Genomic DNA, 16,600 nt, shown 5'->3' on the forward strand with positions numbered 1-16,600 from the left:
GAAATGCACTCATTACAATAACATCTGCTATCTCTCCCATCAAATAACTGCATAGGCCATGGAACTACACTCTTTACTACAACATCTTGCTCCAACTTCACAACAACCACGAGCTCTGCCCACGCACACACTGTCTCTATGAGTTCTTAACACACACTGTCCTCTCCGATCTCTTAACAACCACTGACTGCCACGAACTCTAAACAGGCACTGTGGAGGCGGCTTAAAAGTACTCTTTGGCGCACTCTCTGGCGCAGTGGCACAGTGTAGCCACCTTTCACCGTCTCCAAAAACAGATCTATTTTGAAACAAACACAGGCACAAGAGCTTCAATCTCAAGATGTTAAAAGCATAAACATCTTTAAACTTGAAATAATGTGTCGTAAATTTGTATTGGACGGCGATTAGAACCCAGCACATAATTTGGTGTAACCTATACACAATTAAATGTTAAATATCGATCTCTTTCATAAACACTCAGATGAATGAAAATGAAATAAGACGAAAATGTTTTCCCTTACCGAGATTCGAACTTGGCACTAATCGCTGCCGTTCCCTAGGCACGAATAGACAGTAATTATCAGCTTGGTTCACCAACAGCCAGACGTGAGTATATTTGAATTGGAAATAATGTGACGAAAAGCTCTGTACTGACTGGGAATCGAACCCATACATATAATTTTTGCTGACTACAGGTCAATAGACGTTAACTGGCGAACTCTTTTTCACTAGTAGATAATAGTGGTATATGTGAACATGAACACGTATGGCGGGAAGTTTTGTTTCTGACTGGGAGTCGAAACAGCAACAATAAAAACCATAACTATTTCTAATTATAAGTTGTTTGGTGTGGGCTTGAGACTGGTTCAAACAACGTGATGAAAATTTTTTTGCCTGACTATGATTGGGGCCCAGAAATGAGCATTCCGTGGAAGGCTTGAAGTGTTTGGAAACCTGGGGAAATAACGAAATCATTGAGTTTTTTCTGTCCCAAAGAGGTACAATCCCATGAAAGAGAGATCTTAGTTCCTACCACAGTCATGTATCAACATCTCAAGTACAAATACGATAAGAGATAAGTGCCCTGTGACCTTACATGACGATTCGATCGTTAATAAAATTAAATTATCGGTGTAAGAAAGCTTACCGGCGACAGATTTTCTACTTGCCGCGACATCTGCCTCTGTCATCCCCCAACCTACAACTTATCTCTGTCAGTTGGTAACAAAGGGACATCATATTTAATGTGAAATTTGAACCAAGGTGCACCACTCCGTTGTTCATTTGGAGTTACGAGGGATGAAGAGAGTCTCTTTGTGCTTGTTAAAAATGGCTGCCTAAAGTGTGATTCGAACCGAGGCATTAAGCATACGATGCTAGAACATTCCAACGGACCACCTTCAGATTTTCTCATTTTTGAAATATCCTCTTCCTTCCCCACAGCCCTTAGTTCCCAATAAAGCATAGTGGGGGCGCATGATTTTGTCACAGCAAATGATGGTCCACCCTGGATGAAAATTCTCCACGGAGGTGTATTACAGCCTGTTCAAAACGTTAATTTCCTCGTATGTGCACATCACCATTGACCAGATGCCGCGGCCACCCAATGCATACTTTCAGCTTCAATTTTCAGTCACCGATACGAAATCACTGGATGTCCATCTGCATGAATTTGCAGCACTGTAGGATGAGCATATTTCTCTAGGACACGCTGCTTTTCACATGAGATGCGGTGGTGTAAGTACTTTTATTCTATTTTACACTCTAGTACCACAGGACCAAATTGGGCAGAAAGTCTCCATGGTCAGGGAACGTGTCAATACATGAAATTACAACAGAAAAGTAATAACACATAAAACAAAACTATTATGAATCCTAAAAAGACGTCAAACGACAAGTTTATTTCTACACAATCAACAATATAAAAGAGGAATCACCTTAATTTTTCAAGGAACTCCTCGACAGAATAGAAGGAGTGACCCATGAAGAAACTCTTCAGTTTAGATTTGAATGCACGTGGATTAATGGTAATATTAAATTCTTGTGGTATCTTATTGAAAATGGATGCAGCAGAATACAGCACGCCTATCTGCAAATGAGTAAATGAAGTGCGATCCAAATGCAGACTGGGTTTTTGCTGAGTGAAAGCTGCTAATTCTTGAGTATAAGCTGATATAAGACGACAGTAAGAAGTATATATATATATATATATATATATATATATATATATATATATATATATATAAAGACGACAGTAAAATATATACATATATATTGAGATGCCAATGTCGGAGTACCCAGACTAATGAACAGCAGTCGACAAGAGGTTCTTCCATCACTTACTGCGTGAGCCATACCCTTTGAGAATGGGGAGAGTTACCCCAAAATAAAATACCACATGTCATAACCGAATGAAATTAAGCAAAGTAAACTGCTTTTCGAGTCGAACTATCACTTACTTCAGATACCGTTAGAGTAATAAAAATGGCGGCATTAAGTCTTTGAACAAGGTCCTTAACAGGGGCTTTCCACGACAGTTTACTATCTATCCAAGCACCTATAAATCTGAACTGTTCAGTCTCACTAATCAAATGCCAATTCTGTGTAATTAAAACGTCAAGTTTTGTTGAATTGAATGTTAAAACAGTAAAAACTGAGTCTTTCTGTGATGTAGCGTTAGTTTATTTTCTGTAAACCATGAACATTTCTTGAACTACACTATTTGAAACAGTACCAATGTTGCACACAGCATTCTTTACTGCTAAGCTAGTGTCATCAGCGAACAGAAATATTTTAAAATTATCTTTAATACTAGAAGGCATATTATTTATATAAATAAGGAACAGGAATGGCCCCAACACGGATCGGACCCCACATCATAGCCATTCTCAGTACTGTGGAGAATGACCTTTTGCTGCCTGTTCTTAAAGTAAGAAGTGAACCAAATGTGAGCTACTCCCCGTATTCCATAATGTCCGACTTATGGACCAATATTTTGTGATCAGCACAATCAAACACCAAACTTAAATTTAAAAAAAAAGATGCTTACCGATCGAAAACTTTTGTCAATCCACCCAGTACCTCACAGAGGGAAGTGAATATAGCATTTTCAGTCGTTAAACCAATTCTAAAACCAATCTGCGCATTTGACTGCACACTAGGTTCTAGTGGTGAATCTAATGCATAGTAAGAGCAGAGCTTAGATACGTGCCACACTACCCTCCTCATTTTTTAAGCCGCATTTCATCTCATCTAACTGCTTAATCAAGCCCGTTGTGGCCTTTTCGCATAAAGCATACGTTAATAATGAAGTACGTAACCTACTAGGGCAAAATTTAGGTGAGAAAAGTAGGTTGGTGGGCAGTTTCGTGAAGATTTTCTTTGTCGTTTTGTGAACCAGATTGCCGTAAGTATAGTTAGCAACCGTCTTCTTTTGTTTGGTATTCTGCAAATGTACTTTTGCATAGGATGTGGCACATTTAAGGGTTACAAGGGTCGTTCTTGAAGTATTAAAAAAATTGTGCGTGACACAGAAAAAGCTAACCTTTGTGATATTTAGTTCACTTCCGATTTAATAGAGGATTGTAGGCAACGGAGGCAGCTGGGCTGAGCATAGTGTAAGTGCGACGAAGAAATTACGTCAGAAAACGATTTTCTCGTTTCAGATAGAATTGTTTCTACTTGGATTATTTGGCACATTCAGGAAGATCAAAGAGTTTTGATGAAGGAAATACTTACGGATTACCACTAATGTCCTAGTCAGTATACCCAGTTATTCAACATTTGATGCGACCATTTACCCTCCGTTGGACACTTGCATACGGTTGGCAATATTGGGGTAAAAGAAAGAAAGGAAGATTGGGGTTGAATGTCGTGTTGACTCTGAGGTCATTTCAGGAATGGATGTATTAATGAAAACCTAAATGAGGATCGTCAGTTGTTTTATCTTCTTAAAAAGAAAATAAAGCAAATGGTAGTCTACAAAATGTAATGTTATGCGTCTTTGAACACAAAGACGGTACTCTGAGTTACGTACTGCATCCCAGGGATGCATCCATCACAGTTGGGATCTGTCAACAATGAGTCAACTTCCGGTCACAATTTAAGAAAAACGACCAAGGAAACTACATCAAGTTTTGACACTGTACGAAAATGCACATAAGCACTCTGGTTGGCTAAAAGGTCATTCCTAATCTACCTGTTCTTCTAATTTTGCACGTTCAAACATTTACCATTCTCGCTCCTTATCGAACAATCAACAGTAAAATATCCATAATAAGTGCCTGCTAAAAGCTTCACGCACTAGTAAGATATTACACACTTTTGACCTCAATGTAGACTTTGCCTACGTGAAGTTCTGTGTCCTACCCAAGACGCGTTTTGGGACTACCAGAAAAATGAGTACGTCTCTATGTGATTGTAGACCCAAATTTAAACCCAGTTAATTATTCAGGGCCACACATAAGTATATCAAATTATACCTCCACAAAAAAACTAAAAATCATGTCGGTATAAGCAAACAAGTACACGTTTTAACAAGGATTCGCTGCAGCAATTTATTAAATTTTCACCTTTAGATCTAAGGGGTATAAAAACGAGTTTGCAAGAAGAATTAAGACACAGAAATTAAAATTTCCTTACTTCTTATCAATCTGGAAGCTAATATATCGGTAAGAGAAGAGGTAAAATCTGTGAAAGCGTCTAGATTGCCAGCAGTATTATAATCAAGAGCTACTGCGGCGCGTCAGAGCTGCTGCCAGCACACTCTCATTACCATAGTGGTTGATAAAACAGGTATTTCACAATGTACAATATGAGATTAGTTGCCGATTCTGTGTGGAACGACCTTCCTGGAAGCAAATTATGTTATGATGACCCAATATTACATGTTAAATGAGAATCATGCAGATTATTGCTTGGAAATGACAAGAAAATATCAAGTGAATTTTGCAGGATAATTCTGAAACATCCCGGAAAGTAAATCGATTGTCACATAGTTGCCAAACATATTCTGTTTTGCCACTTCTCCACTAGCCCAGCGATAGGAAGAATACGCTTGCACAGCTAATGTGTTTGTTAAGCTGACTAGCAGCTGGGAGCCTCATGCTTCGACGACACAGTTGCTCCAATAATATCTGGATACACCGACCGTTACTCGAACTTCATAAACAAAATCAGGTGATATTATTTGGGTGGTCCTCCTCTTCAGCAGCTGTAGTAGTTATTTCTGTTTTTTCTGTCTTATGTGTAGTGCAAGCTGAAAACCTCGTTCACCGGAAATGATATGGTTTTTTAGCGTAAGCAGTCACTATGAACGTTATGAGTAAATAACATTCCTGATAATATTAATCACGTCAGTTTTCGTTAAGTATGCTTTCATTGGCGCCTTCTCTAAAACACAATAACAAAGAGGAATAGACAATTTAAGACTGATTACAAAATACGAAAATTACAAACAAGTAAATGGCGAACAACATATGTATAATACCTGACAAAAAAAGAGAAACTCTCATAAGGGGAGGAAGAAACAAAATAAAACTTCAGGACTGAGAGGTTATTTGAGTTTAATTCAGTGGTTGCAAGATTGAGTCAGATTTACAAACGACTTGGGGGTACGAGCCCACTTCCTGGGTGGCCAGCGAATGAGTCCCTGATTTCAAAATTAAATATCTCGAAAACTAAAATCGATACAAGAGTGCAAAAAAGGTATGTTTATTGTGAAATAAGTATAAATTTTATACAGAAGTTCGGAAATAGGTCGAAGTGCTGCTAGCGTATGGCGCCGTTCGCTATGCAGTTCGCACAGTGTAAGTGGGCATAATTAAACTCGCCCTCTGCAAGCAGTCTTTAAAATCGCATCACCATCTTTTCCAAATGTCCACCACTATGAGCTAGCTATGTTTGTTCCAAAATTGCAATGTAACGTTCGCTAATGATCCTTCCTCGCAAGAAAGAAGGGCCAATAATGGCTCTGCTGCATACCGCTGCCCAGACGGTACGTTTGAGCGAACAGTGGTTTCGCTTCACCAGAAATGGGGATTTTCGGAACTCTAAAAGCACCAGTTTTGGTTATTCACGACTCAATTCGGGCGAAAGTGGGATTCATCAGTGAACCAGATGCAACCAACATCTAGTCCTTCGTTATCGATCACTATGAGAATCTGGTTCACAAAGTCACCCCTCCGTCGCTCTGCTCGTACAGGTGTGGCCTAGTGGCGTTGGATTTTGAATGGGAACATGTGTAGGTTCTGTCTCAGAATTTGTTCATGCTGGAACGCTTCAAAGCAGTCTCTCCTGCAGTTCTTCAGACAGATTTCCTCGCATATTTGTGAGTAATTCCTGAAACCATGGCGACAATTTCAGGAGGAACTATAGTTTGCCTGGGACCAACATTTTCCACTAGATCATCAGCCACGCTGGCCGTCCTTTGCGATATGATGAAGAGCTTGAGAATGTTTATCGCATTGAGTTCGTTTGGAACATTAAACCGTGTTTGAAAACTGCGGCTTGTTGGCGTAGAACTGTGTGCTAACCTGTGGTATTCCAGTACCAGAAAAACACGTTGATCAATGGAATACACGATTTCATCCTCTTTCCTTGATACGCTAAATTCCTTCCACGCTTCAACGGTGGAAATGATCGCTCTGATTCGCTCTGATTCGCAGCTATTAATGAGCACTACATACTGCGGTTACAGCGCCATCTGTTAGCAACTTTTCAAAGTATTTCGAAACTTCCGAACAATATTCTTACAGCATTCACGATAAACCTATTGTTTGTTGCAGTCATCTATCAGTCTTAGTTTTAGAGATATTTAATTTAGAAATTTGGGATTCCTCTAGAAAAACTGTATCAGTATGAGGCTACACTATCTCTCGTCTAGACGCATGCACTTATTCTGTTAGAAAATTGCAGCGAAATGCAGGAAGATCTGCAGCGGATAGGCACTTGGTGCATGGAGTGGCAACTGATCCTTAACATAGACAAATGTAATGTATAGCGAAAACAAAGAAAGAAGGATCCTTTATTGTATGATTATATGATAGCGGAACAAACACTGGTAGCAGTTACTTCTGTAAAATATCTGGCAGTATGCGTGCGGAGCGATTTGAAGTGGAATGATCATATAAAATTAATTGTTGGTAAGGCGGGTGCCAGGTTGAGATTCATTGGGAGAGTCCATAGAAAATGTAGTCCATCAACAAAGGAGGTGGCTTACAAAACACTCGTTCGACCTATACTTGAGTATTGCTCATCAGTGTGGGATCCGTACCAGGTCGGGATGACAGAGGAGATAGAGAAGATCCAAAGAAGAGCGGCGCGTTCCGTCACAGGGTTATTTGGTAAGCGTGATAGCGTTACGGAAATGTTTAGCAAACTCAAGTAGCAGACTTTGCAAGAGAGGCGCTCTGCATCACGGTTTAGCTTGCTGACCAGGTTTCGAGAGGGTGCGTTTCTGGATGGGGTATCGAATATATTGCTTCCCCCTACTTATACCTCCCGAGGAGATCACGAATGTAAAATTAGAAAGATTCGAGCGCGTACGGAGGCTTTCCGGTTGTCGTTCTTCGCGCGAACCATGCGCGACTGGAACAGGAAAGGGAGGTAATGACGGTGGCACGTAAAGTGCCCTTCGCCATACACCGTTGGGTGGCTTGCGGAGTATAAATGTAGATGTAAATGTAGAAGGTTATCATATATCCATTGTATCCTCTGTTGAGGCAAGCTGGCCTACCGCTATTGGAACTGGCCCTTCGTATGCTCGGCACTGGCTCGGGGACGAAGTTGACGACCAAGCTGGTTCCATGCAGTTATGTTCTATGGGAAACTGATCTGGGATCTTACTGACCATGGGAGTCCCTTTACATCACGCACTTAGTTCGTAGAGCCACGTGATATGTGCGAACGAGCATTGTCCTGTTGAAAAGCAGCAGCTCTGTACTGTAATATGGGGAGTAATACACGAGCTGTGCCTCTCCATAACAGTGGTTGAATGAGACTTCGCCCCTGGTCACTGCCATACTCACCGACGAAGGTCATCCGACTTGGTGCAGAACAACGAATCATTGCCGAACACAGTGCGATGCCATTAACCAGCAGTGCATCCTTCCCAGACCAGGCACCACTCCCAATACAGTGGTTTGTGTTTCCGTGTTAATGGCAGTCTACACTTGGACGTTAATTCCCTAGTCCGGTCGCTGCTATTCTACAAGCAGCGGTGTGGGACGAAACGGAATTATGCGGGGAGTCCATTGCTTGGCAGGTGCAGATGTGAAGAGGTTACGCTTGGGATTCCTCCTTTGTGGTGCTAACCTGGGATCAACCAGAAACTTACGAGAATCTCTACCCTAAGTTTCCCTTGCACGCCATCACTGGACCACTGTCACATCTGTATGCCCCAAAAATTGGGACACTGAATGATTCGACCAAATGGTAGACTGGAGACCCACAGTCAAGCCCCTTGCAAACTTTTTGTTTGCTGATAACACAGTGTCACATGAAACGCAGCATGTCTGTGTCCGTCACAGTGTCCACTCAACATCTGATGCTGTTCGCGCCTCTTATGTACCTTACCAGGCATGGTAACAACACTAAACTCGAACAACACAAACGCACTCAGGTGACTGTCCTAGTTATCCCAGAGAATCGTTTACATATACGCCGATGGTGTGTATCTGTACGAAATTAGGCTGAGTTGTGATCATGTGTGCTGCGTTCTTCACTTTTTTGTCAGGTAGTGTAGTTCCAAATCATAAAAGCAAACTGTGAACGGAAATCTTGTACAATGACCAAAAAATAGGGCTCAAATGGAAACACGTGAGCTGATGCTGTGTAAGTTCGATTCCAGCTTCGGATAATAAGAAGGAAAAAACAGATGTGATCAGAATATGGAACAAGAAACACAAAACGCTGACAGTAATGTCTCGAACATGTCGTCCTTAACCAACAATGCCATTTGGTCCATAAAAACCAAAGGAACTAAACGTATAATCCATTCGTTACAACTAAAATGCAATTGCAGAAGTGATATCTGACGTTCTGCAAGGTAGTGTCATAGGTCCCCTGCTGTTCCTGATTTACATAAATGATCTAGCTGATAATCTGAGTAGCCCCCTTAGATTGTTTGCAGATGACGCTGTAATTTACCGTGTAGTAAAATCATCAGTCGATCAATTCCAATTACAAAACGTTTTAGAGAGAATTTCTGTATGGTGCGAAAAGTGGCAATTGGCACTAAACAATGAAAAGTGCGAGGTCATCCACATGGGTACTAAAAGAAATCCGATAAATTTTGGGTATACGATAAACCGCACAAACCTAAGGGCTGTCAATTCGACTAAATACCATGGAATTATAATTACGAGCAACTTAAATTGGAAAGACCACACAGATAATATTGTGGGGAAGGCGAAACAAAGACTGCGCTTTGTTGGCAGGACACTTAGAAGATGCAACAAACCCACTAAAGAGACAGCCTACATTACACTTGTCCCTCCTCTCCTGGAATATTGCTCCGCGGTGTGGGATCCTTACCAGGTAGGATTGACTGAGGACATCGAAAAAGTGCAAAGAAGGGCAGCTCGTTTCGTGTTATCGTGCAATAGGGGTGAGAGTATCATTGATATGATACGCGAGTTGGGGTGGCACTCACTGAAAGGCGGTTTTCTTTGCGGCGAGATCTATTTACGAAATTTCAATCACCAACTTTCTCTTCCGAATGCGAAAATATTTTGTTGACACTCACCTGCGTAGGGAGAAATTATCATAATAATAAAATAAGGTGTTCCATTTTCCCATGCGCCATTCGAGAGTGGAACGGTAGAGAAGTAGTATGAAAATGGTTCGATGAACCCTCTGCCAGGCACTTAAGTGTGAATTGCAGAGCAACCATGTAGATGTAGATGTAGATGCAGATAATGCTTCATACCAATAACAGCGAAAAGCGCCTGATGTATAACTTTTCAATTTTTATGTAGCTTATCCCAGAGACAAACTTACGTAACAGAAAGAAGTTTACCTAAGAGAGCGTGAGACAGAATTGTTGTGCATTTTGCTTGTAGTTGTTGTTTCCCAGTAACGACACATCTAGGCTATCAGAAAGTTCATAAAACAACTATCGAAATATAACTGTTAGAACAAACTGCCATGTTAAATACTGCAATACTTGCGGACGAATCTGACTCAGTTAACAACGCTAATAGCCCTTACACATTTCAATTTGTCTCATGTTGCTATTGCTCATCGGCTATAGCTTAACTAAACAGATTTGGGGTCAGATAAATATGGCAAAACTAGGACGACAGAACCTTGTCTGGCCAAGATTCATTATGTTTTCCATTATTTCCTTAAATCGCTTAAGACGAATGAAGAAATCTTTCCTTTGAAAGCGCAAAATTGATCTCTTTCCACATTCTTCCCAATCCTTGCTTCTGCTGCCTCTTTAATAACCTGATAGTGAACAGCATTTTTAACGCTATTCTTCCTTTTTTTTCTTTTGCCGCAACTTTGCCCAGTGAATGCAAGTGTGTCACGGAGGCTAAGTGGTCGCAATTTATAAAATTTGCCAATATTCGGTACGCTGAAGTGGACCACTAACGAAAATCTTATAAACGTCCTTCATCAAAGTCTGTTGGTTTCTTTGAGAGGGAGAGATTAGTGTTTATCGTCCCGTCGACAACGAAGTCATTAGAGACGGAGGCACAAGCTCTGAGTAGGCAAGGATGGGGAAGGAAGCTGGCAATGCCCTTTCAAAGGAGCCATCCCGGCATTTTCCTGGAGCTATTTAACGAATGCATATGACAAATAATTCACATCGAAACGGTTCTACTTGAAACGAAAAAAAAAAAAAATTCTGAGGTAGTTTCTGCTATGCACTTACCACATACACCCCACAAATATTTCCAGCTGTCTCCTTTGCCTGCAGCCGTCTAAGAAAAGCAAAGGGAACTAAACGTCACAAATCTCAAACTTTTTCTCCGCTTCATGCTCCGTTTGCTAATGCTTAAGCAACGTTCTTTCAAACCGTCAACTGTATCACATTCAGTAAGTCATCGCAGTAACAACTGTAGAAGCTCAAATAAAAAATAGCAATTGATAAATATACTTATAGGAACCAGTGTGACAACAGCCAAACAAAATTGCCTCTAACTAACACACCAACTTACTTTTGGTAAATTTTGCCGTAGTAGATTACATACTTCAATATACTCCAAATTTTATGCTCTATGAGAAAAGGGCCCCAACACTTTTTCTGGTCAGTTATATGAGATGAACAGCGCTTTAAAAAAATTGAGAAATGACTCCCCTTCATATCTAGGCTTTGCGTTCATACTGCGTCAGATTTACAATTAAAAAAATGGTTCAAATGGCTCTAAGCACTATGGGACTTAACATCTGAGGTCATCAGTCCCCTATACTTAGAACTACTTAAACCTAACTAACCTAAGGAAATCACACGCATCCATGCCCGAGGCAGGATTCGAACCAGCGACCGTAGCAGCAGCGCGATTCCGGACTGAAGCTCCTAGAACCGTTCGGTCACAGCGGCTGGCTACAATTAGAACGTAAATACATACTACATCGTAAATTAAGTGGGAAGCAACACTTAGTGCAGAAATTTCCACATCGTACAGTGTTGCCAGTTTTTTCACATGGCCCTTATGTGATTTTACATCAGTGATTAAAGCATCAAGTCGGAAGTACACTTTGGGAAACCGAGGCACCTGGTGAATGGTGATGCGGAAGAAAAAGGAAATTAATGTTTTGAACAGGCTGTAATCCATCTCCAGTGAGAATTCTCATTCAATGTGGAGACTTCTTTTGCTATGACAAAATTATAGGTCAGCATCGTCTGTGCTCGATTCACACTATAGACAATAAAATTTAACAAGCACAAACGGACTCCTCTGATAACGCGAACTGAACACCGTAGGGTTACACCGTGGTTTAAAATTCACATTGAACTTCGCTACCGACTAACTGAGGGGGGAGGGGGGGGGGGGAGGAGGTTGTAGGTTGGACGATGATACAGGCGGAAAGTGGCCGCAAGCAGGAACTCTGTCACATGTAAGCTTTCCTTACAGCATAAATTTAATTTTATTGATGAAACAATCGTCATGTAAGGTAAGAGGGCACTCATCTCTAACTGTAATTGTACTTGAGACGTTGAAAATATAGGTGCTAGACTAGGATTAGAACTCAGATCTCTCCTTTCGGGGGGAATGGACCGCTTTGGGATGATGCAGTTCCGTCGTTTCGTTGTTTCTCCAAGTTTCCAAACTCCTCAAGGTCCCCACGAAAGGCACTTGTTTGGGTTCGAGTCCTGGTCTGGCACAAGATTTCTATAAGTCATTTAATGCCGTTGCGTGTGCTTATCTAATTACAGGTGAAAATTCATCATGATTTTTAATGTCTCTTCGTGTGTAAAGCCAACAACGATGATTTGTATGGTGCTCGACTCCCAATCCGTACAGCACTTTTTGTCACTCTATTTGCAGTTCAAATGTGCGCTCGTGTCACTACTGTTGAAATAAGCTGATACTCAACGTCAGTTAGAGGCTAAGAAACGACAGCGATAGGTGCCGACTGCGAATCTCGGTAAAGCAAAAGTTTTTGTCTCAGCGTTTCACATTCAGCCATCTCACTACGGTTGGAAACTTTCGACACTTAACATTTGATTGTACGTAGATAACATTAGACTAGGTGTTGTGTCCAAATCTCCGTCCAACGCAGACTTCACTGTTCACCCTCTATATCGAAGAAACAATGACGGTAGTCTAAGAACCGTATCACAACAAAGGTCAAAAATTAATTATGATTGTAGCGTTGATCACGCTGCTAAATATTGCATTTTCGGGCAACAACAAAGTTATCGTATGTGGCAGGTGTCATTAGAGCACAGTTAATAAAGTCGTTTCTTGAAATAATGGATAAACTAGGCACTCATCTTTTCGTGTTTCCCACGCTGGGGTCGTTGTGAACTCATGGCTCAATCGTCGAAGGTCTGGGTAGTGATGGTTCCAAGCTCGGATGCAAAGAGGCCTAGGTGCTATTCTGCGATATTCAAAAGTTTTATAGATGTGTTTCATAAACCATTCTTGAAGATTAAACTTTTGCAAGTTAGGACAATAGTGATGTAAAAAAGTAATCAGCACTCGGAATTTAAGTTACGCTTCTTTTTTTATTACTTTTGTTGCAGTATCACGTAAACATACTTGAAAATATCTTCCTCACTGTTAAAGTTCACATTTCATAAACTGACTACAATTTGCGTCTTTTTAACATGACGACCAAAGCTTGACTCTCTAATAACCGCTTACGCGCCCAAAAGTCAAGAAAACATACACATAAGAATAATATCATTGCAATATATACATATCGATGTATCGAAGTACCTCTACATTAATGAAATCAAATCTGAACGTTGTCACAGAAATATGTTAACTATTTTACAGAAACACAGTAGAATATTGCTGGTATCGAGAGGTTGAGGTGAGGTGCCGTAATGGTTACTTAATTCAAGTACCATTACAGTAGTAAAAAAGGTTCAAGAGTGAAGTCAAAATTCAGGTTTAAATGATATCAGTGATAAGATTCGTTAATGATATTGCTGTTCTTAGTGAAAGAGAAGAAGATGGTTCAAATGGCTCTGAGCACTATGGGACTCAACTGCTGTGGTCATCAGTCCCCTAGAACTTAGAACAACTTAAACCTAACTAACCTAAGGACATCACACACATCCATGCCCGAGGCAGGATTCGAACCTGCGACCGTAGCAGTCGCACGGTTCCGGACTGCGCGCCTAGAACCGCGAGAGCACCGCTGCCGGCCAAAGAAGAAGAATTAAAGGATCTGCCGAATGGAAAGAACAACGTGGTGAAGACAGAATATGGACTGAAGGTTAACCAGTGACAAATGATAAAAATATCGAGGAGCTGAAATAGGTTTAGCGAAAAAGTTTACATCGGAATTGGTGACCACGAAGCAAGCGAAATTAACGAATTTTGTTTCCTTGGAAGGAAAATAATATATAACGGAAGAAGCAATGAAGACATAAAAAACAGTCTACCACAGGCAAAGAGAGTATTCCTGCACAAAAGGAATCTGCTCGGATCAAACTTTGTCCGTAATGTGAAGAAAAAATTCCTGAGAATGTACGTATGGAGCACAGCATGGTATGGAAAGTGAATCGTGGCCTTGGGGAAACCGGAAAAGAAGAGTTCGAAGCGTTTGAGATGTGGTCTACAGCAGGATGTTGAAAATTAGATGGACTGATCAGAGAAGAAATGTAGGGGTTCTCCACAAAACGAAAGAAATTTCTAGAGAATAATGACCAAAAGAAGTAAGGGGTTGATAGGAAATGTGTTAAGACATCGAGGAATAACTTTCATGGCACTAGAGGCAACAATAGAGGATGGAAATTGTGGAGAAAGACAGAGAATCTATTATCTCCAGCATATAATTGAAGACATTGTGCTACTCTGAGATGATGAAACTGGTGCAGGCGAGAAATTCTTGGCGGTTGTCAAAAGTACCATGCTTCAGCAATATCTCAAAAACATAACATAACAGTTTTTCTGCAATTCTTCTGAATGCGTCATAAATAAGAATCTTATAAAATATCCGGATTTATTGATACGCCAAACGAGTCCCTAGCTAGCGTCAGTTAAAATATGTTAGAGGTTCCTCAGTTCTATAATTTTTGTGTTTGGTGCCAGTGATAAGAGGGATATTATCCATCGAGGAGACTATTTCGGTGCTTAGAATCAAACAATCCAACTTTCAGACGTGATGAGAAGTCACACCACAGCTAGAAAATTAATTTTTCTTTCATGGCGGACTGAAAACTTTTGGGAAATAATCAGTAATTAATAAACTAGAAAAATGATTACGTGGTAGACGAATTTTTCTGTTTCAAATTTTTTGATTGGCTGCTGTTTAGGTAGGAATTTATCACCCATATTTTGCAGTACAATGGAGATATTGTCCCACAGATGTGTGGAAAACAGGTGGTAGCAACTGTATACAGATATATTAGAGAAGAGTCATGATGATGACAATGCAGGTCACCTTCAACGGTATTCCAAATTATTCCTTTGCTTAAAATGTACGGGTTCAGCCAAACCAACCATTAAAAAGTTGGCAGGTTTTTTTTCTTCCCAACCATTTATTTCCCTGCCGAGGCCCAGAGCAGTATAATATAAGTCAAACTGCTGTCCTCTCGTTTTTAAAGCTACCGTGTTCCCTTCCCTTCATCTTCGCTCGGGCGACTGCGAAGCCCCTGAACGTCAGAGTTCCGCTCTTCCTTGTATGATTAAAAGGTGAAGACGTACAAAAGATACGTGCCATTAGCTCATCCGCCCATCTCATCGCTTCTCCTATTTCCTTCCCAGTTTTTATTTAGCTAAGGTACGTCAGTTGTAATGGAAAGAGCATTCCCATTATTGTTGACGACGAACGAGTCGCCGCCAATGTTGACGGGTGGCCAATACTAAACAGAAACATATAAATTACAGCATGTTTGTCAGTAACGTCGATAAGGTGCTGGCTGCATGGTCTGGGTTTGCAACGACTAAAATAATTAGAAGTCGTTGGTAAAAAATAATGTACACTCCTGGAAATAGAAAAAAGAACACATTGACACCGGTGTGTCAGACCCACCCTACTTGCTCCGGACACTGCGAGAGGGCTGTACAAGCAATGCTCACACGCACGGCACAGCGGACACACCAGGAACCACGGTGTTGGCCGTCGAATGGCGCTAGCTGTGCAGCATTTGTGCACCGCCGCCGTCAGTGTCAGCCAGTTTGCCGTGGCATACGGAGCTCCATCGCAGTCTTTAACACTGGTAGCATGCCGCGACAGCGTGGACCTGAACCGTATGTGCAGTTGACGGACTTTGAGCGAGGGCGTATAGTGGGCATGCGGGAGGCCGGGTGGACGTACCGCCGAATTGCTCAACACGTGGGGTGTGAGGTCTCCACAGTACATCGATGTTGTCGCCAGTGGTCGGCGGAAGGTGCACGTGCCCGTCGACCTGGGACCGGACCGCAGCGACGCACGGATGCACGCCAAGACCGTAGGATCCTACGCAGTGCCGTAGGGGACCGCACCGCCACTTCCCAGCAAATTAGGGACACTGTAGCTCCTGGGGTATCGGCGAGGACCATTCGCAACCGTCTCCATGAAGCTGGGCTACGGTCCCGCGCACCGTTAGGCCGTCTTCCGCTCACGCCCCAACATCGTGCAGCCCGCCTCCAGTAGTGTCGCGACAGGCGTGAATGGAGGGACGAATGGAGACGTGTCGTCTTCAGCGATGAGAGTCGCTTCTGCCTTGGTGCCAATGATGGTCGTATGCGTGTTTGGCGCCGTGCAGGTGAGCGCCACAATCAGGACTGCATACGACCGAGGCACACAGGGCCAACACCCGGCATCATGGTGTGGGGAGCGATCTCCTACACTGGCCGTACACCACTGGTGATCGTCGAGGGGACACTGAATAGTGCACGGTACATCCAAACCGTCATCGAACCCATCGTTCTACCATTCCTAGACCGGCAAGGGAACTTGCTGTTCCAACAGGACAATGCACGTCCGCATG

This window comes from Schistocerca americana, chromosome 1, assembly GCF_021461395.2.
Source record: "Schistocerca americana isolate TAMUIC-IGC-003095 chromosome 1, iqSchAmer2.1, whole genome shotgun sequence".
In the NCBI taxonomy this organism is placed as follows: Eukaryota; Metazoa; Arthropoda; class Insecta; order Orthoptera; family Acrididae; genus Schistocerca; species Schistocerca americana.